The sequence below is a fragment of the Pistacia vera genome, unplaced genomic scaffold (genome assembly GCF_008641045.1).
Source record: "Pistacia vera cultivar Batoury unplaced genomic scaffold, PisVer_v2 Contig478, whole genome shotgun sequence".
NCBI classification, from domain to species: domain Eukaryota; kingdom Viridiplantae; phylum Streptophyta; class Magnoliopsida; order Sapindales; family Anacardiaceae; genus Pistacia; species Pistacia vera.
In genome coordinates, this window is record NW_022196310.1 from 79,836 (window position 1) to 100,572 (window position 20,737).

The 20,737-nt window shown below is 38.4% G+C and overlaps 1 non-coding gene across 1 annotated transcript; it reads right to left on the bottom strand.

Annotated features, from left to right (window-relative positions):
* Positions 1 to 12,534: 12,534 nt before the first annotated feature.
* On the bottom strand, positions 12,535 to 12,641 carry LOC116146518. Its single transcript, XR_004130516.1, has one exon. It is a non-coding gene; the product is annotated as a small nucleolar RNA R71 (small nucleolar RNA).
* Between the last annotated feature and the right edge of the window lie 8,096 nt (positions 12,642 to 20,737).

Here is a 20,737-nt window from a genome sequence, read left to right on the forward strand (position 1 = left end):
AAGAACATAACAACCAAATAAGACTTCACTACATTTAAAAAACTCACATCTAAAGCATGAATCCTTAGCTTAGGGTTTGAGATGAATCTCTACTCAAAACCCCTCTTAATTCCCTTAGAAATCTTGGAAATTGGATGGAGAAATTGAGAGAAATTAGGCAAATGGAAGAGGCGTGGAATGGATGGACTAAAGGTTCTCTACACTTAACCCTTTTTTGTTCATATTATAAGCATCTTTCCCATTTTGCCCTTGTCCTTCCTTAGAAATTCCATCTATATCCTTTGATTCTTTACAAATACACCCCCATCCAACACAATCTCTACTAAATTTCCTTTCATTTTACTCCCCACTTTTCCTACTAATTAGGGGTAGAATGGTCTTGTGCCCCAAAAGAAGAATTCTCTAAAAAACTCAAGAAACTTTGTATTAGGCTCGTCGCCGCGGCGAAGCTTCTTCTTCGCCCCGGCGAAGTTGGATTTCCAAACTTCACCAAATTTCAACCGTTTCAGGCAACCATTCAACCAACTCAACTACAAACCAATTGAAACTAAACAGTAAATTTTAACTAATACCAAATCTTAAATACGTACCTCAAGTGGGATATTACAATTCTCCCCCTCTTAAAAGAATTTCGTCCCCGAAATTTACACGAATATCTCCGGGTACCTATTCTGCATGTCTTGTTCCGTCTCCCATGTGGCTTCCTCTACTTTGTGATTCCTCCAAAGAACCTTCACTAACGGAATACTCTTGTTCCGGAGCTCTTTATCTTCCGATCTAAAATCTGTACTGGGCGCTCCTCATACACCAGATTCTCTACAAGGTCGACATCTTCTATACTCAAGATGTGGGAGGGATCACTTACTACTTCCGCAGCATTGAGACATGGAAGACATCATGTACCTGTCCATACGAGTGGTAGTGCCAATCTGTAGGCAACTTTTCCAATTCGTTGCAAAACCTCAAATGGACCAATATATCTTGGTGCTAACTTCCCTTTGTTCCCGAAGCACATTACCCGTTTATAGGGGAAACTTTCAAAAATACCTTATCACCCACTTGGAACTCCCTCTTTTTCTCTTAAGTCGGCATAACTCTTCTGTCTTTCTTGGGCTTGCTTCATTCTGTTCGGATTAATCTTACATCCTCTATCATTTTCTGAGTCATCTCTGGCCCAAGAGCTGTACTCAACTCACTCTTTTCATCGATCTCATCCCAATGTAGTGGAGACCTACATCGTCTACCATACAAAGCCTCGTAAGGCGCCACCTTTATTGTAGACTGATAACTGTTGTTGTAGACAAACTCCACTAAAGGTAACATTTCATGCCATGTCTTCTATAATCCATACAGCAGGCTCTCAACATGTCCTCAAGCACCTGATTCGTTCTCTCTGTTTGGCCATCTGTCGAGGATGATAGGCTGTACTGAATGCCAAACGGGTACCCAAATTTCTCTGTAAACTAGTCCAGAAAGCTGAAACAAATCTAGAATCTCTGTCTGACACATTGTCTTGGGTACACTGTGAATCGACATCCTTTCACTTCTCTGAGCCAACTGATCTGAAGTGGTACTTTCTTTTACGGGAAGGAAATGGCGGACTTAGTTAATCTATCCACAATCACTCAAAGCATTATAACCTTTCTGTACTCTAGAAGAGACCTGTGATAAAACCATCGAAATGCTCCCTATTTCCATTCTGGATCTAGTGGATGAAGCAACCCTGATGGCCTTTGGTGTTCTGCTTTTACCTGTTGACAAGTCGACATATTGCTACAAACTTTGCAATGTCTTTCTTCATACCTGGCCACCAGTAGCTTTCTTTACATCTTGATACATCTTGGTTGCTCCAGGATGAGCAGTGTATGTGTGTCATAGCCTCTGTAAGTATTCTCTTCTTCAACTCATCATTTTGAGGGTACACAACCGATTCCTGAAATAGAGAACCCATCCCGTAAGTGGAACTCCGTTACCTTGCCCTCATACACTGTTGAACTATTATCTGACACCACTCATCAGCCACTGGTTAACTCTAACTTCCTCCAGTAAGGTAGATTGGACCTCTAACTTGGCAATCCTTCTCGGAATCACTTCAATCTGTTCCTTACACATCTCTTCTATCAACTCTTTCTGCCTGGTGACCGGGACAAATAAGCTTTTCTGCTCAAGGCATCGCTACTACGTTGGCTTTCCCCGGTTGATACTTAATCTCACACTCATAATCCTTAACCAGCTCTAACCCCCTTCTCTGTCTCATATTCAACTCCTTTTGAGTGAAGAAGTACTTTAAACTCTTGTGATCGGTGTAGATATTACTCTTGGCACCATAAAGATAATGCCTCCAAATCTTTAAAGTGAAGACCACGGCAACCAATTCTAGGTCATGCGTAGGGTATCCGTCTCATATCTTTCAATTACCAAGGCATATGCTATTACCCTCCTAACTGCATTAACACAGCACCTAGTCCTTGCAAAGAGGCATCCGTATAATATCATATCTACACCCTCCTGGGCACACTACCACTGGGCTGTTGTTAACCTCTTCTTTAACTCTTGGAAACATTCCTCACAAGCTTCTGACCATATAAAAGAGTCTTCTGTGTGGTAAGAGCTGTCAATGGTTTAGCCACGGGCGAACCCTTCAACAAATTGTCTGTAGTAACCTGCCGCCTAAGAAACTTCGGACTTCTTTTACTGTCTTCGGTCTCTGCCATTCAGGATTGCTTTTATCTTGCTCGGATCTACTGAAATCCCTTCCTTCGACACAGTATGGCCCAGAAAATCACTTGTTCGAGCCAAACTCACACTTCGAAAATTTAGCATACAACTGCTTTCTCTCAAACCGTTGCAACACTATTCTCAAATGTTCCTCATGCTCTTCTCTCGCCTTAGAGTAGACCAGGATATCTTATAAAACCACTATGAATTGATCCAACAATCGGATAACCCGTTTCATCAAGTCCATAAAACGGCTGAAATTAGTCAACCAAATGGCATTACTACAAACTCATAGTGCCCATACCTTATACGAAAAGCGTCTTAGCTACATCCTGCTCAGCACTCTTACCTGATGGTACCCTGACCTCAAATCAATCTTGGAGAACACCGCTGCTCCTTTCAACTGATCAACAGTCATCATTTCGAGGTGCGGGTACTTATTCTTCACTGTCACCTTATTCATTCTCTATATCAATACACATCCGTAGTGATCCGTCTTTCTTCTTCACAAACAAATTGGGGCTCCCGGAGAATGACTCGGTCAGATAAAGCCTTATCTAAAAGCTCCTGGAGTTGTTCTTTTAATTCTTGAAGCTCTGCTGGGCCATTCGTTAAGGGGCTTTAGATATAGGTGCTTTTCCTGGTGCAGTTCAATACTAAACTCAACCTCTCTTTCTGGTGGAAGCCTGGTAAGTCTTCCGAAAACACATCAAAAATTCTCGGACTATCGGCACCCTCTGAATTTCTGACTGTGAACACCTTCTGTACTACATGAGCAATGTATCCAGAACACCCCTTTCTCACATCTTCCTAGCTCTTACACTACAATCAATATACTCAACCGATGGCCCTCTTCAAAACTAAACTTATCTCCATTATCGAGATTAAATCTCCTTTCTTTTTCCGACAATCAATTTCTACTCCATTCCTCCCTAGGAAATCCATGCCCAAAATTACATCAAAGTCGGCATAACGAAGACTATGAAGTCACTACCAACTCTCGACCATGGATCACCACAGACTCTCCTATCAACATCTCTTGAGTCAACACACTAACTCCATCAGGCAACTATCTTATATGGCCTGACTCACTTTAACAGTTTTCAAATTTAATCTCTCTATCATTCCATAGATATAAAAGATGAGTGGCTCCAGAATCAATCAAAGCATATAAAGAAACAGCATGAATAACAACTGACCAGTTACCGTCGATGGCGCTGGCCTCGCTTCACCCTGTGCCACTGTAAAAACTCTGGCAGTGGTACCTCTAAAGTCTGAGCGTCAGTGGAAGGGGGCTTTACAATCCCTCCACAGATGCCCTGGTTGTCGGCACCTGTACACACATTTTGATCCCAAACACTCCCCTGGATGGTTCCTCCCACACTTACACAAGGAGACACCTTCCGTCCTGGGCCGCTTGTACTGCGATCTCTCCTATTCTTCCTTGGTTGAAACTTTTTCTTGGCCCTTATTTCTCTGTTCTTTGTGACATCTACTCTCTCCCTCTGTAAGGTGGTGATGCTCACTAGGTACTGTTAGAGCCAACCCTTCCAATGTATTTATTCACATAGATCTCTGCTCTTAAAGCCCGTGCTAGAGCTTCACTGTAGGTATGAGGGGGCTCGACTCCTGTCATTACATCTCGAGCAATATCTGACTCAACCCTTGCACAAACTTGTCTCTCCTTAACTCCTGGTGATACACTATTCTGGGTGCAAAGCGAGCAAGGGTAGTGAATCTTATCGAATATTCCTTCACAGTACTAGTCCCCTACTTCAGGTGAATAAACTCTTGGACTTTCTCATGTACTCGATCTTCTTGTTCGATACTCGGCCTCAAACAACCTCCTGAATTCCTCCCAGGTCATCGAGGCTATATCATGAGTCTCCTCCATTAATTCCCACCATATCTGGGCATCTCCCTTAAACAAGAACTAGCATATCTGATCCTCTCTCTATCATTCAGGGGAAACAGTGCCGCCGTCCGCTCTACGGACTTAAACCACTCCTCTGCCTCTAATGGGTCCCTTGTACCCTTAAATGCTGGCGGCTGTTGCTGATTTACAAGCCCCTGAATCGGATCACCCGCATTTTGTACTGGCTGAGGTACCGGCCCTTCTCCTCTTGTCTTGGAGGCAGTCACTCTACGGGATTCTCAGTTCTCTCCTGAACAACTCTCCCTTGACTTTCTGCTAAAACCTGCTGTACAATGGCTTGAATCCTCATCTCATCAAGGGTAGGGGAGTCAATTCTGGTGGGTCGGAGGATTCTCCCTCATTCATCACACTTTTACCCTTCCTCCTGTTACTACGCCTCATCTACAAAACAACCATACTGATCAATTCTAAAGAACACTTAAAGTAAGGAAAGAATTAACTTACCGTCGCTATCGGACGTCATAGCGAGAAGGCACACTGTCAAATCCCAAAAATCTTGGCTCTGATACAAAAATTTATATCCTACTACTCAAATTCTCATAATAAAATACATATAAAATAATATAAAGAAATTGGGCCCAAATTTTCTTTTATTAAATATATATATATATATATATATAATTATATATATATATATATATATATTCTTTACAAACATATACATTTTTACACAAACTTATAATGTACAAAAGATACTAAAACTGGTGGACAGTGTAACCGCTTCCCTCGCGTGTCGACATCCATCCGACTGTGTCCTCACTTGGATCCTGCAAAACATAGGAAAACAACGGGGTGAGCACTAAAATAGCTTAGTAAGTAATTCCTCTACTCATCTATCCCGTAACTCTTTCTCTCTAATTCTTTCCTTACAACTCCTTATTCATTTCTCTTTGGGTACTCTCTCTCTTCTTTCTCTTTCTCTTAGAACTCTTTTCTAATAACTCTTTCATAAGTCACGGCCCACGGCCGGGACTCACTCCCACTCTACGTGACCTCTACTCATTCTAGCCGATCGGACTCGTTTATGCATGGATTCGGAACCCTTGGCCATGTGAGTATAAATCTCTCTCTCGGGTACTCGGTATAGCCCTCATCCGCATGCACTCTCACGGGCTACACCACTTCTCTATCTCATACTCATCCCGCTCTCTCAATGCGGCGTACATGCGGGAATACTCTACCCATTACTCACGGTTCCCCATCGCACAACCTACTCTATTCTCTTCTCCTTAACTCTTAAAGTAGCTTATACTCAATTCTTTACTAGTCTTCAGCTACTTCTTAGTGTATAAACAAAATGTAGAGCTAGCTCATGCCACTAGCACTAATGAAATGCCAAATACAAGATTTCCTCAAAACAGTCATTCTGCACAAGTCACACTAAAGGCCATAACTTGCGTTATACAGCTCGGATTGCTACGGTTTTGTCTCGTTTTAAAGCTTAGAAATAGGGATATACTTCTATGTTTTGGTCTCACCCAGTTCAATCCGTAAAATGCCCAAAAGTCATTTAAACATCACGGCTGTGACAGGGCAGATTTCACTTAGGCATTTCCTCAAACATAATGCATGCATACTTTATTCTTTTTTTGATACATCTTTACTTCTTTCTTTACCATCCATTAATGGAGAAAAACTACCCCACAATAAATCTAAACATGGCCAGAAACCACTTCAAATATTCTACTTAAATTCTTTCTAAATGTAACCAAACTTCACTTGGTTACCACAACTTCATTTCTACTTCTCATGGCTCAATCTTCTCATCAAAAGCCATCAACTCATCAATAATATCATTCTCAACAATCAATCTCAGCTCATAACATAAGCATACATATGCATCATTTGATTGCTTGAACCTTAACTGGGGTTGGATTTACTTACCTGTGTAAAAGGTGACTTCTTTAGCACTTTTCCTTTCCTTTGTTGTCTTGTCTCTTCTCTACAACTCAAAACCCAACAAGAACAATAACAACCAAATAACTTCACTACTTATAAGAAAACTCACATCTAAAGCATGATCCTTAGCTTAGATGTTTTAGATGAATCTCTACTCAAACCCCTCTTAATTCCCTTAGAAATCTTGGAAGATTGGATGGAGAAATTGAGAGAAATTAGGCAAATGGAAGAGGCGGTGGAATGGATGGACTAAAGGGTTTCTCTACACTTAACCCTTTTTTGTTCAATTATAAGCATCATTTCCCATTTTGCCCTTGTCCTTCCTTAGAATTCCATCTATATCCTTTGATTCTTTACAAATACACACCCCCATCCAAACACAATCTCTACTAAATTTCCTTTCATTTTACTCCCCACTTTTCCTACTAATTAGGGGTAGAATGGTCATTGTGCCCCAAAAGAAGAATTCTCTAGAAAACTCAAGAAACTTTGTATTAGGCTCGTCGCCGCGGCGAAGCTTCTTCTTCGCCCCGGCGAAGATTGGATTTCCAAACTTCACCAAAATTCAACCGATTTCAAGGCAACCATTCAACCAACTCAACATACAAACTCAATTGAAACTGAAACAGTAAACTTTTAACTAATACAGCAAATCTTAAATACGTACCTCAGGTGGGATATTACACATTCACTTCCTAAAGCAATCTCTCCTCCTCTTGAACACACATGGTCAAAAGTTCATTGATTGACCATTTAGCCTTTTGTGTGTTATAGGATATCTTAAAAGGAGTATAATGAGATGAGAGAGAGTTCCGGGTATAATGCACTAGGAAATCATCATTAATCACCATCTGAAGGGATCTCAACTAAGTAGAAATGTCCCTCATTTTCATAATGTGCTCAAGAACTCCTTTAACACCGGTGAGCTTCATGGATGTCAATCCACTCATTAGGGTGCTACCTAATGCCTTATATGATGTTTCAAATTGAGCATGAATTGCATCCATCAGGTCTTTAACATTCTCACACTCTGGTATCGACCCACGAATACTACTCATAATGTGAGATTTGATAAACATCATGCTTAAACAATTGGATTACTCCCACCGTTTATACAAAGCAATCTGGCTTGAGTGCTAGTATCTGTAGTGTAGGTGGCTCTTCCTTACGAAGAGCATAGTCAAGATCAATGCACCCCAAATGAAGAAGGACAGCCTCCCTCCAATTTTTGTAGTTGTCACCATTTAAATAGGGAACTTTATCCTTAACCATCATCAAAGTTTTAATCAACTGTAGGTATATCAACAAATATGCTTACTAAATAAATTATGAGGCACAAACCATTATCAACAATTATAAGTTTACCAATGTAAAACAAATAACAAATCATAAATGAATCGACATATCAAAAATCTCCTTGTGGGTAAAGACATTACATATTATGATTCATTATCCTTTAATGATGAAACTAAAAATTATTAATATTTCATTATACTTGTGAGCTAATTAAGAAATAAGAATAATTTCTATTTCATCCTAATTAATCATGAAAATATAACATTCCTTGCGGGTAAAATGATTATATTAACATGATTAACTACAAAACAATGTCATTAACTTTAATATGGTCATAATAAATATTACTTAATGCATATATTATCATAATGTAGATGTTGTGGCTACTCTAAATTAATTAAATATATACGATTATAAGACATTATATTGTTATAACATGAATTACTGCATATAACACAACATAACATAAATCAAAACAAGAATATCACATTATTTATGCATAACAGACTAATACATGTCATAAAAACCATCACACGCGTTGTCACCGACTCACACACGCCATCGTGCCTCAACCACGTGCAGCCACATGTCTCCATGCGCCGTCATGCGCTTCCAAGAGACAACACACACCCGTACGCACCAACATGGCCCTCCCACACGCTACATGTGCATGCATGCGCTCACGTGCACCTTCACATGTGCACACGCACCATTGGTCAACTCGGGTCTGTTTGGCCTATTTGAGTAGGTTAGGTTGACTTTTAACCCGATTAGTTGATCCAATTTGACCCGGTTTGACTTGTTGATTGGTTGGGTTGACCCATTGGGTTGTTGGCAAGTTTGACCAGGTCAAAATAACCCGGTTTGACCTTTGACTATGTCAATTTGACCCGTTTTAGCCTTGACTGGGCCAATTTGACTGGTTCTTGTTGACCCACTTTCTGCAAATTTTTAACCCATTTTCAGCAATTTTCAATAGCTCAATTCCAGCCATTTTTCTGACGTTTTAGAGGAGAAACTTGAACGTGGACGTATGGCCTATGTCGGTGACATCCCAAATGACGTTCCTACCCCAAATTAACGTTGTAAATGGCTGCCAAAATCATCCAAACGATAATTTTTATTGAAACTTTAAACTAGCATAACTTTGCAGCCACAACTCCGTTTTGGACAAATAATATATCGTTGGAAAGCTCTTTTAACAAGGATTCCAATGATACCAAAATTGAAAATACATATGATTTATACAAGAAATTATGTCCTATTAAAGTTACGGGTTTTAATATAAAAAGTCCAAATTTTAAGCAATATACTCTAAATTTGCAACAAACAATTACATGCCAAGCAGAGATTAAAAGAAAGGCTTTGATATCACATGTAAGATTAATAATGTAAAATTACTCATAATCAAAATGTATATATTCATATCATTATTCATATACATCTTCATACAATCATGGAGATTTGCGGAAGCGAAATAACTTAATCACTGACCTCCAGCCATAACAATTTGTTGTTGCTGTCTTCTTCAAAGATTATAGACTTTTCCAATGCACTGCAATTCTCAGAACGATGAGTTTTTTTGGAAATCAAAATTAATTGCATGTATTGGGGACCTATAACTGTTCCCCTTTTAAAGTACGCATAAGTCTTTCTATCAAAGACAATTGTTGGGCATAACTGCTAAGAAACTGCTCAACAGTTAAATATTATATAAAACTAATATTTAAAAGTGAAGGACCAAATAGCAATTTTAGGCAATGAATTTTAATTAATTAAAATTATAACAATGGTAGCTTGGTCCATTTCACCAATCGAGGAGTTGCCTACACTTGAACTCAAGCAATTACTGTCTCACTTGAGGTATGCATTCTTAGAAGAGGATAATTTTTTTAAGTTATTATTAACACTTCTTTGAATGTTGTAAAGGAAGAAAAATTGCTACGAGTATTGAGAAAATACAAGAAGGTTATTGGATGGACAATTGCAGACATAAAGGATATAAGTCCCTCAATTTGTAGGGACAAGATTCTAATGGAAGAGAGTTACAAGCCTACTTTTTCAACCACAAAGAAGATTGAATCCATCAATGCAAGAAGTGGTCAAGAAAGAGGTTTTGAAGCTTTTGGATGCAAGGATCATATATCCAATCTTGAATAATGCATGGGTAAGTCTGGTCCAAGTAGTGCCAAAGAAGGGAGGAATGACTGTGGTCTATAACGATAATAACGAGCTAATTCCAATAAGAACGGCCACGAGATGGAGGGTATATATCGATTATTGTAAACTCAATGATGCGACTCGTAAGGACCCTTTTCCATTGCCATTCATCGATAAAATGTTAGAGAGGTTAGCGGGCAATGAATTTTATTGTTTTCTCAACATATATTTGGGATACAATCATATCACTATTGTGCTAAAAGATCAAGAGAAAACCACCTTCATGTGTCCATTCAAAACTTTCGCCTACCGAAGAATGTCTTTTGGATTGTGCAGTGCTCCTGCAATGTTTCAACATTGCATGATGTCAATTTTCTCAGATATGGTTGAAAGGTCCATTGAAGTTTTTATGGATGATTTTTTTTGTTTTTGAAAATTCTTTTGATGAATGCCTAACTAATCTTTCCATGATTTTGCAAAGATGAGTTGATACTAACTGATAATCCGTGGATTATATTGTTTTTATTAGACCTTTTAGTCGGATTTCAGATACTTCTTAGTTCATTTTGACCTAAATTGCTACTTAATTCTTTATATTTTGTGTTTCAGGCTAAAATGGACATTTTATGCAAATAAGGAGCGAATTGGAGTTTTTGGACTCAGAAGTGAGTGGATCTCAGAAGTTGGGAAAGTTCTGAAGCAGAGTGGATGCACTATGAAGCTTGTTTCCATGAGGAGAGTGACGAAGATCGAAGATTCAAGCAAAGAAGCAAGCGGAGGGCAATTCTGTAAATTCAGAATTCCACATGAAGGTTCGCCGTGATGAAGAGAGTTGCAGACGAGGGATTAATTCACTTCTTCACCGCGGCGAAGTCTGCGAATTCCAAAAACGTACAGTTTCATTTAGGCATTTTCCTAGGTTTTTGGGCTAAGTATAAAAGAAAAACTTAGTCATTTTACAAGGGGGAGTTCGTTTTTCAGCAGAGAGCAGCTTTTTACATTTTCTTAGATTTGTTTTGGGCGAACTTTGATTGCAAAGGGTGAAGATTCGAGATTAAACCAGTGGATTCGTCATTTGGGGAGTTTTTTTGTCTTTTCTCTTATTTTCATTATGTTGAACTTTGGATTTTTCATTTCTTTTATTTGTATTGTTGATTTAGCCATGAACTAACTATTTTGGGTTAGGGTTTTGATGTAGTTCGGATTCTAATGGGTTAAAGAAGTGATGATTATTATTTTCATATGATTTTTCTTTGATTGTGTGATTATTCTGTATTTATTGTTTTTATGTGATGAACATGATGAGATTGAGAAATAATTCATCTTAGGCTTCTTAGGTAATCACCATTGTAGTATTAAATGCTAGAGATAGATTTAAAAATCAATGAAATCAATTTAGGATTCTTTGTGCTTAATGAGCTTTGAACTGTTAGTCTTCATTTTGTTGGGTGCGGAAGTTTAATAGGGAAGAGTAAGGAAATATAGCCTGAGAAGGTATATTTTACACTTTAGAGAGTTCGATTTACAATCAATGCATGTGAATATGGAGTTAGTATAATGCTTAGGTTTAACCCATAGAGTCCGAATGAAGTCAAAACCCTACTCGTTTGTTTGAATTGATTTTATCCGTGTTTTAAATCTTGCTTTCAGCATTTGGATTTGAATATTTAGAAATTTTTAATTTTAAGTTTAATTTGTCTCCCTTCAATCCAAACAACTCGATTGCTCCAACTTGAAAATAGTAGAAAAACTTAGTGTTTAGCCACCAATCCTTGTGGGAACGATACTCACTCATCACTTTATTACTTGTGCGACTAGTACACTTGCTATTTATGCATGTTGTAGTTACAACGCATCAAGTTTTTTGCGCCGTTGCCGGGGATTGAGTTTTGTGTTAACATTAAAATTTTCTTGTGTTAGCTAGATTGGAGTGTTATTTTCACTTAATTGTTATTTGTTTTATTTTTGTTACTTTTCTTTGTTTGGTGTGATTTTACTCTTGCTAGTTTTATGTGCAGTTTATGCGAAGAGCAAGACGTCAGCCAGTGGTTCCTGTTGATCCTGAGATTGAAAGAACCACTCGAAGACTAAACAGAGAAAGAAGAGAAAGAGAAGCTCCAGTTGAACCGGAAGTAATAGTTGTAGAGATGGCAGAGAACAGAATACTAAGAGAATTCTCTGTTCCCTCAGTTGAAGGCAGTGGGTCGAGCATTACGAGACCAACAGTCCAAGCCAACACGTTTGAGATAAAGCCGACAATCATCCAGATGATCCAACAGTCAGTTCAGTTCAGGGGGGATTTAAAGGAAGATCTAAATCTACACATTGCCAATTTTTTGGAGATTTGTGATACGTTCAAGTCAAACGGAGTGTCAGATGATGCAATCAAATTGAGACTATTCCCATTTTCATTGAAGGATAAAGCTAACGGATGGTTACTAGCACTACCAACAGGAACAATCACCACATGGACTGATTTAGCATAGAAGTTCCTGACCAAATTCTTTCCTCCAGCAAAGTCGGCAAAGTTGAAAAATGACATCACGTCATTCATTCAAGAAGAGTCAGAATCTTTGTATGAGGCTTGGGAGAGATACAAAGAGTTACTGAGAAGGTGTCCACATCATGGGTTGCCAGTTTGGATGCAAGTCCAAACATTTTATAATGGATTAACAGTGAATGTGCAAACTATGGTGGATACAGCCTCGAGAGCAGCATTATAGAATAAGACTTCAGAAGAAGCTCACGAGTTGCTTGAGGTTCTGGCAAGCAACAACTATCAAAGACCTAATGAGAGTGCAACTGAAGAAATCCATGGGTCTTCATGAAGTTGATGCATATACAGCCATTTCAGCCCCACTGACAGCACTTCAAAAACAGTTGGGAAGTATGCAGGTAAATTCCATTCAATCTCCTCAACTAACTTGTGATTTTTGTGTAAGTAATCACGTGAGCAGTGAATGTCAAGTAGGGAACACTTTTGCCTCAGCATCGTCATCATCGGAGCAGGTTAACTACTTGGCTAGAAATCAAAGGCAACCAAACAATCCATACTCCAACACATATAACCCTGATTGGAGGAATCACCTGAACCTATCAAAACCAACATAATCAGCAAAACAATCAATGGAATCAAAGGGCATTGCCAAATAACCAAACAGGGGTGAACAATCAACTGGCAGATCCAAGAGTGACAAAATTGGAGGACATGTTTGGGAAGTTCATGCAAGAGACCATAGATTTTATGAATGAGATGAGGAAGAATTTTAGAAATCAAAGGGTGTCCATTCGGAACTTGGAGGTTCAGATGGGGCAGTTAGCTGAAAAGCTAAATGAGAGACCACAAGGGTCTTTACCAAGTAACATGTGACTAACCCACGTGAGCAAGTGAATGCAATAATGTTGAGAAGTGGGACAATTTTAAAAGAGGTGGAAAAATCAAGAGATGAGGAAAGTCCATCGAAGAAAAAAGAAGAATCTGATGAGGAAGTTGATGAAGAAATCATTGCTGAAGAGAAACCACCTAGCCTTAGGAAAGATGAGCAGAAGCCGGAAGAGGGGAAAAAGAAAAGGAAAGAGAAATTGCCATTCCTCGAGATACCACCAGAGTTGGCACATCACACACAACCTGTGCCTTTTTCGCAAAGATTCAGAAAAGAAAATCAGGATAAGCAGTTCATTAAATTTCTTGATTTTTTAAGAAACTACATATTAACATTCCTTTTGCAGATGCATTGCAAGAGATGCCGAGTTACGCGAAATTTCTCAAGGAGATCTTATCAAACAAAAGGAAGTTAGAAGATGAGGAAACGGTGATGCTCATGGGGGAGTGCAACGCCATTCTCCAGAAGAAACTGCCACCGAAACTCAAAGATCCAGGGAGTTTTACTATTCCTTACACTATAGGAGATATTACCTTTGATCGAGTTTTATGTGACCTAGGTGCCAGCATTAACCTTATGCCTTTTTCTGTTTTTAGGAAATTAGGAATTGGTGAAGTAAAGCCGACAACCATATGCTTGCAACTTGCAGATAGATCCATAAAGCATCCGAGGGGCATTGTAGAGGATGTATTGGTTAAGGTGGACAAGTTTATCTTCCCTGCAGACTTCTTTGTATTGGATATGGAAGAGGACAAAGAGATTCCTCTTATCCTGGGACCACCATTTCTAGCTACCAGAAGAGCTTTAATCGACGTTCAAGAGGGAAGTTAATCATGAGGATGCAAGATGAAGAAGTAACATTTAATGTCCTTGAGTCGATGAGATTTCCACCTAAGCAAGAGTCATGTTTAAAAATTGATGTGGTGGACCAGGCAAAAATTGAAACCTTCCAACTGAACAGTCCTAAGGTGGAAATTAAGAGCTGCATTGTCAAACCGAGCTAGTTAGAGAGTGAGGACCGTAATGGAAAGGGTTGCACAACATTCCAAGATGAGCCACAATCAAGATTGTGTTTTCACAAGGAACGGGTCTCTCAACTCAAAAAGGGTGAGGGAAAGTCGAGAAAAGGGAAAGCGGTCGGTGAGAAGAGTCGAGCCACCAAAGTTATAACCAAGGGATGGAAATGGGTGGCTAAGCTCTCAACAAAGACACTGTGTGAAAAAGATCATCAACAAATGAAGCTCCAGCACAAGGGAGATTTCCGAGATCTGATGTACCTGGATAGTCCGGACTGACGTGAAAAATCAAAAAAGTCAAGCTTTCGACTATAAACAAGCGCTTATTGGGAGGCAACCCAAGTGTTTTCATTTATTTTTCTTTGTTGATTGTTTTGTAGTTGTTTAGTTTGTTTGGTGTTGTTTATAAATGTTTAATTGGTGTGTTTTCAGATGTTTCAAGTGAAATTGAGAATCAAGGTGGAAAACTGAAAGTTCCAGTTTTCGCCACGACGAATCAATTTTTTTACATTTTGGAAGGCGAAGGGTTCCAGACTTCGCCACGGCGCCATTCTCTCGGTAAATTTTCGCCACGGCGAAGCAAAAGTGGTGAAATTGTCTAAGGGAACTTCGCCGCGGCGAATATAGTTCTTCGCCATAGCTTTGTACTCTCTGTATTTTTTCGCTGCGGCGAAGTATTTGTCTTCGCCGTGGCGAAACCTAGGAAGAATTAGGGTTTATAGAATGAAGAACTTCGCCGCGCTTTCTATAAATTCTTACTTTCTTTCTTCATTTTTCACGCAACTTTTCAAATCCATTTCAGAGAAAATTTTTCAAACTTCAATCCAGAGCCTTCCTAGTGATTTCCCAACCAAATTTCTCACTCCTTAACCGTCCTAAACACCAAATCAACTCATTTCAACAATAATTTTTACGAAAAATTCACGAAAATTTTGAGTTCAAGAAATTTAGGGGTTTGTAATCTAGGCTGATTTTGGCTCAATTGGTGGTGAATACTCCTTAGTTTGGGTAAGATTTAACATTCTCTAAGCTTTTTATCTCAAAAATTTTGAGTTTTGATTTGTAGATCTAAAAATCTTGATTGTTGGTTGAGTTGTGGAATTTTTGTGCTTGTGAGTGTTGATTTTGTTTGAGGAAGGGTTGATTGTGCGTTGCGTGATATTGAGGAGTGTGGGTTTTTAAATTCTAGAGTGTTTGGTTGAATTTGGAAAAATCGTAGTTTGGGGGTTGAGGTGAAAATTTTTGGAAGTATTGGAAATTTTTGCAGGATTGAATTGGTTATTGTAGGACACTTAGGATTGAATTTTTGAGTTGCCTTGTTTGAGTGAAGTGTAGTTTAGGAGAAAATGCTGCTCAAAGTCAAGGTACCATCCAAGGGCAAGGCAAAAGGAAAGAAAGTAGATGACCGGTTTATGAATGAAAAGGCTCGGAAAAACTATGAGGTAGCAGCCAAAAGGAAAGACAAGGGATTTATCCCTGAACGTGGACTGACTACAACCGAGGCTGATGAGTGGAGTCAAAGGAGAAGTTGGGACAACTTTAGGAGTGAACCTAAACATGCGGCTGTGGAACCGCTGGTGAGAGAGTTTTATGCCAACCTCCCTGAATGTGATGAGGGGGTTGTTTTTGTGAGGGGTACTGATGTGATATTCACAGCAAAGGTTATCAATGATTTATATGGCTTACCTCAGATTGACAATGATGAATATAATGAGTTTAGGAGGACACAGAAAAGGGATGAGGTGATTCTTAGGACCATAGCGAAACCAGATGCCTCTTGGGATATTTCAAAGAAGGGCAAGAAAATCATTAAGGGGACTAGTTTAACACTAGTGGCTCGGTTGTAGCAGTATTTTATTTTAGCTAGGATGATGTCGGAGACGCACTACAGTATAGTGACGTATGAGAAGGCACTTTTGTTGTATTCTATTGCCATAGGAAAGAGAATGGACGTGGGGAACATCATCCTGATGAGTATCCAACTTGCAGCCAAACTAGGGCGAGGTAGTTTTTCGTTCCCACAACTCATTACAGCATTGTGCACTAATGCAGGAATCGAGGTACATGCTGATGAGCCACTGATCCATGCTGCTCCAGTCCTCGACACAACCTACTTCCAAAAACATCTTGCACCTCAAATAGAAGCAAGGCCCAGATCAGGCACCAAGAGAAGGAGAACAACAACAGCTGCCACCGCATCCGGTTCAACAGTCCCAATGAGAGAAATGATGCAAAAAATGATGGGTCTGATGAAAAGGATGGAGCGACATCACGGATGGCTGGCAGAGCAGGCCAGGAAGACATATGAGCTACAAATTAGCTGCTGCAACAACGTCAGGATTGATACTTCAGAACACTAGTGGGAAGACTAGAATTCAGATGAATGGATGGGTTCCAATTCAGAAGAGGATGACGCTGAGGAAGAGGAGGAGGCTGACGAATGAGCCCTGTTTTAATTTCATTATTTTTATTTGTTTTAGTTGTTTCTGTTTTTCTTTTATTTTGAACATTGAACTTAGTTGATATTTTTGTTTGGGATTGTGTTAGTTGTTTTAGTTGTTTCATTTTTGTTTTAAATTCTAGTTGATGTAAAGACGAGATTAGGGTTGTAAACTTTCATATTAGTCAGTGGATTTTTCTAACATAATGGTCACCACAGTTTTCAATTGTTTTTACAGACTTTGGGTGATGAAAAAGCTGAGGACCGGGTGTGCACACTGTGAGCGGAACTTCAACTTCACGGATTAATCAGGGAACTATCTCGCACCTTGTTCTATTTTGTTTTCTATTCCTAATTTTTGCATAATGTGACATTGGGGACAATGTTATCTTTAGTTTGGGGGTAGGAAAAATTGGAAAAAAATTTTATTTTTGTTTTAGTTACGTTTGTGTTTTTGTTGTGGTTGCCATTGATGAATTGCATAAGTCCATGATGAGACTAGGATTGTGGGATTTTATTGTTGAAAAATGTTAAGCATTGCTTCAAGTTTATGTTTATTGACTGAATTTTGATTGAGGTTTATTGAGTGGTTCAACCACCATTTTCATTTATTTCGGCATGCTTAGATTCATTTTATGTGGTTAGGTAAAGTTTGATAATGTTGGTGGACTCTAGAACCTACTAGAGAAGTACTTGAGGCAAAATCTTAGGAATAGACATTGTTGAAGAAATGATTTAGGCATTTTTTCGGAACGTTTGAGCCTTTCTAGCCAACCCACGAGTGAATTTGTCCCTAGTCACCTACTTGAGCCTTATGAGATTATCATTGCGTTTTATTTTCTTACATACCAAAAATTTCCCAATCCAACTACCCTAAACACATAATCGGACCCTTAGGAGAATTTTGGGCCTAATGCAAACACAAAGAAAGTGAAGAGTTGTGCGAATCACTAAAAGAACAGTTTGGGGGTTGTGAGAAGGGCGATAAGAATAAAAGAGGTAGTTAACCTCAATTCGATTGTTTAAACGAAAAAAAAAAGAAAAAATTCTTTAGTTCAATTCAAAATCAAAATAAGGAATGCATAAGTTTGAGGGGTGTAAAATGGTAGAGACTTTGATTGGTGGTTGAGAAGAAGTAGAGTTTGATGTGACTTGTAGTGTTTGCATGAGGAAAATCGAGTTCTCTTACTTTGTTTATCCTATCCTTTTTCTTGAAACCCACTACCCAAGCCTAACGTTACAAGCTTGTAAAGACATGTTGATTCTTAGCGATGTCTAGTCTACATTAGTGGAATGTAGTTCGATAATTAGGCTTATGGAGTCTGCCACCATTTGATAAACTTTTCGTTTCTGCATAAAATAATCTGGGAAGTTGGAATGTGGATTGAAGTGGGGATCACCTACTCGGTGGACCGATTGAGAAAGACAGTCGATGTAGCTTATAACTTCTTGGAGTGTTGAACATTTTTTGATAATAATTTCTCAACAACCTTTGAGACTTGTGTGATTTCTAGGCAATTCGTATGTTGAGTTTGAGTCTAATTTGTGTTTGTTCATTTTTCAGTTTTGTTGTGTTGTGTTTTATGTTTTTGGTTGTTTATTGTTTTCTTTCGTTGAGTTTTGTACCTTATGCTCGGGGACGAGCATGTTTGTAGTTTGGGGGTATTAATCCGTGGATTATACTGCTTTTATTAGACTTTTTAGTCGGATTTTAGATACTTCTTAGTTCATTTTGACTTGAATTGCTACTCAATTCTTTATATTTTGTGTTTCAGGCTAAAATGGACATTTTATGCAAATAAGGAGCGAATTGGAGTTTTTGGACTCAAAAGTGAGCAGATCTTAGAAGTTGGGAAAGTTCCAAAGCACAGTGGATGCACTATGAAGCTTGTTTCCATGAGGAGAGTGACGAAGATCGAAGATTCAAGCAAAGAAGCAAGCGGAGGGCAATTTTATAAATTCAGAATTCCACATGAAGGTCGTGAAAAGAGTTGCGCACAAAGGATTAATTCACTTCTTCGCCGCGGCAAAGTCTGTGAATTCAAAAAACGCACAGTTTCATTTAGGCATTTTCCTAGGTTTTTGGGCTAAGTATAAAAGAAAAACTTAGTCATTTTACAAGGGGGAGTTCGTTTTTTAGCAGAGAGCAGCTTTTTACATTTTCTTAGATTTGTTTTGGGCGAACTTTGATTGCAAAGGGTGAAGATTCGAGATTAAACTAGTGGATTCGTCATTTGGGGAAATTTTTTTGTCTTTTCTCTTATTTTCATTATGTTGAACTTTGGATTTTTCATTTCTTTTATTTGTATTGTTGATTTAGCCATGAACTAACCTATTTTGGGTTAGGGTTTTGATGTAGTTCGGATTCTAATGGGTTAAAGAAGTGATGATTATTATTTTCATATGATTTTTCTTTGATTGTTTGATTATTCTGTATTTATTGTTTTTATGTGATGAACATGATGAGATTGAGAAATAATTCATGTTAGGCTTCTTGGGTAATCACCATTGTAGTATTAAATGCTAGAGATAGATTTAAAAATCAATGAAATCAATTTAGAATTCTTTGTGCTTAATGAGCTTTGAACTGTTAGTCTTCATTTTGTTGGGTGCGGAAGTTTAATAGGGAAGTGTAAGGAAATATAGCCTGAAAAGGTATATTTTACACTTTAGAGAGTTCGATTTACAATCAATGCATGTGAATATGGAATTAGTATAATCCTTAGGTTTAACCCATAGAGTCCGAATGAAGTCAAAACCCTACCCGTTTGTTTGAATTGATTTTATCCTTGTTTTAAATCTTGCTTTCAGCATTTAGATTTGAATATTTAGAAATTTTGTTTTAGTTTTAGGTTTAATTTGTCTCCCTTCAATCCAAACAACTCGATTGCTCCAACTTGAAAATAGTAGAAAAACTTAGGGCTTAGCCACCAATCCTTGTGGGAACGATACTCACTCATCACTTTATTACTTGTACAACTAGTACACTTGCTATTTATGCATGTTGTAGTTACAACGCATCACTAACTTAGTGTTGAATTGGGAAATGTGACATTTTATGATACAAGATGGTATTTTGTTAAGACATCGTATATTTGCGAATGGAATTGAGGTAGATCGAGCAAAGATTGAAGTCATCGAGAAACTAGCACCTCCCACTTTCGTGAAGGCTATCAGAATTTTCCTCGGGCATGCGGTGTTTTGTAAAGGACTTTTCTAAAATCTATAAACCTCTATGTGATTTATTAGCTAAGGATGTGCCTTTTAATTTTACTCAAGAGTGTTTAGATGCATTTGAATGTTTGAAATCAAAATTATTCACTACTCCTATAATTGTTGCACCTGATTGGGAACTACTTTTTGAACTTATGTGTGATGCAACTGATTATGCCATCGGGGTTGTTTTAGGGCAACGAAAAGGTAAGACATTGCATGTGATTTATTATGCTAACATAACTTTAACGAGACCACAACAAAACTATGCCATTACTGAAAAATAATTTTTAGCAATAATATTTTCTATTGATAAGTTTCTTTCTTATTTTCTAGGTATCAAGGTTATTGTGTACACTGACCATGTCACATTGAATACCTCCTAGCAAAGAGAGATTCCAAGTTGTTGCGATGAGTGTTTCTCCTACAAGAATTTGACTTAGAAATTAGAGACAAGAAAGGAACTGAAAATCAAGTGGCTGATCATTAATCTTGACTAGAGTCTAATGAAGAGGTTCAAGAGAAGATTAGGCCAATAAACGAATACTTCCCAGGTGAGCAATTATTTTCCATTCAAGAAGGACCTTTGGGTTCACGGATATTATTAACTATTTAGCAAAGAAAATTTTGCCTCTCGAAATGAATTCCCAAAGACACAAAAAGTTTTTCTCTGATG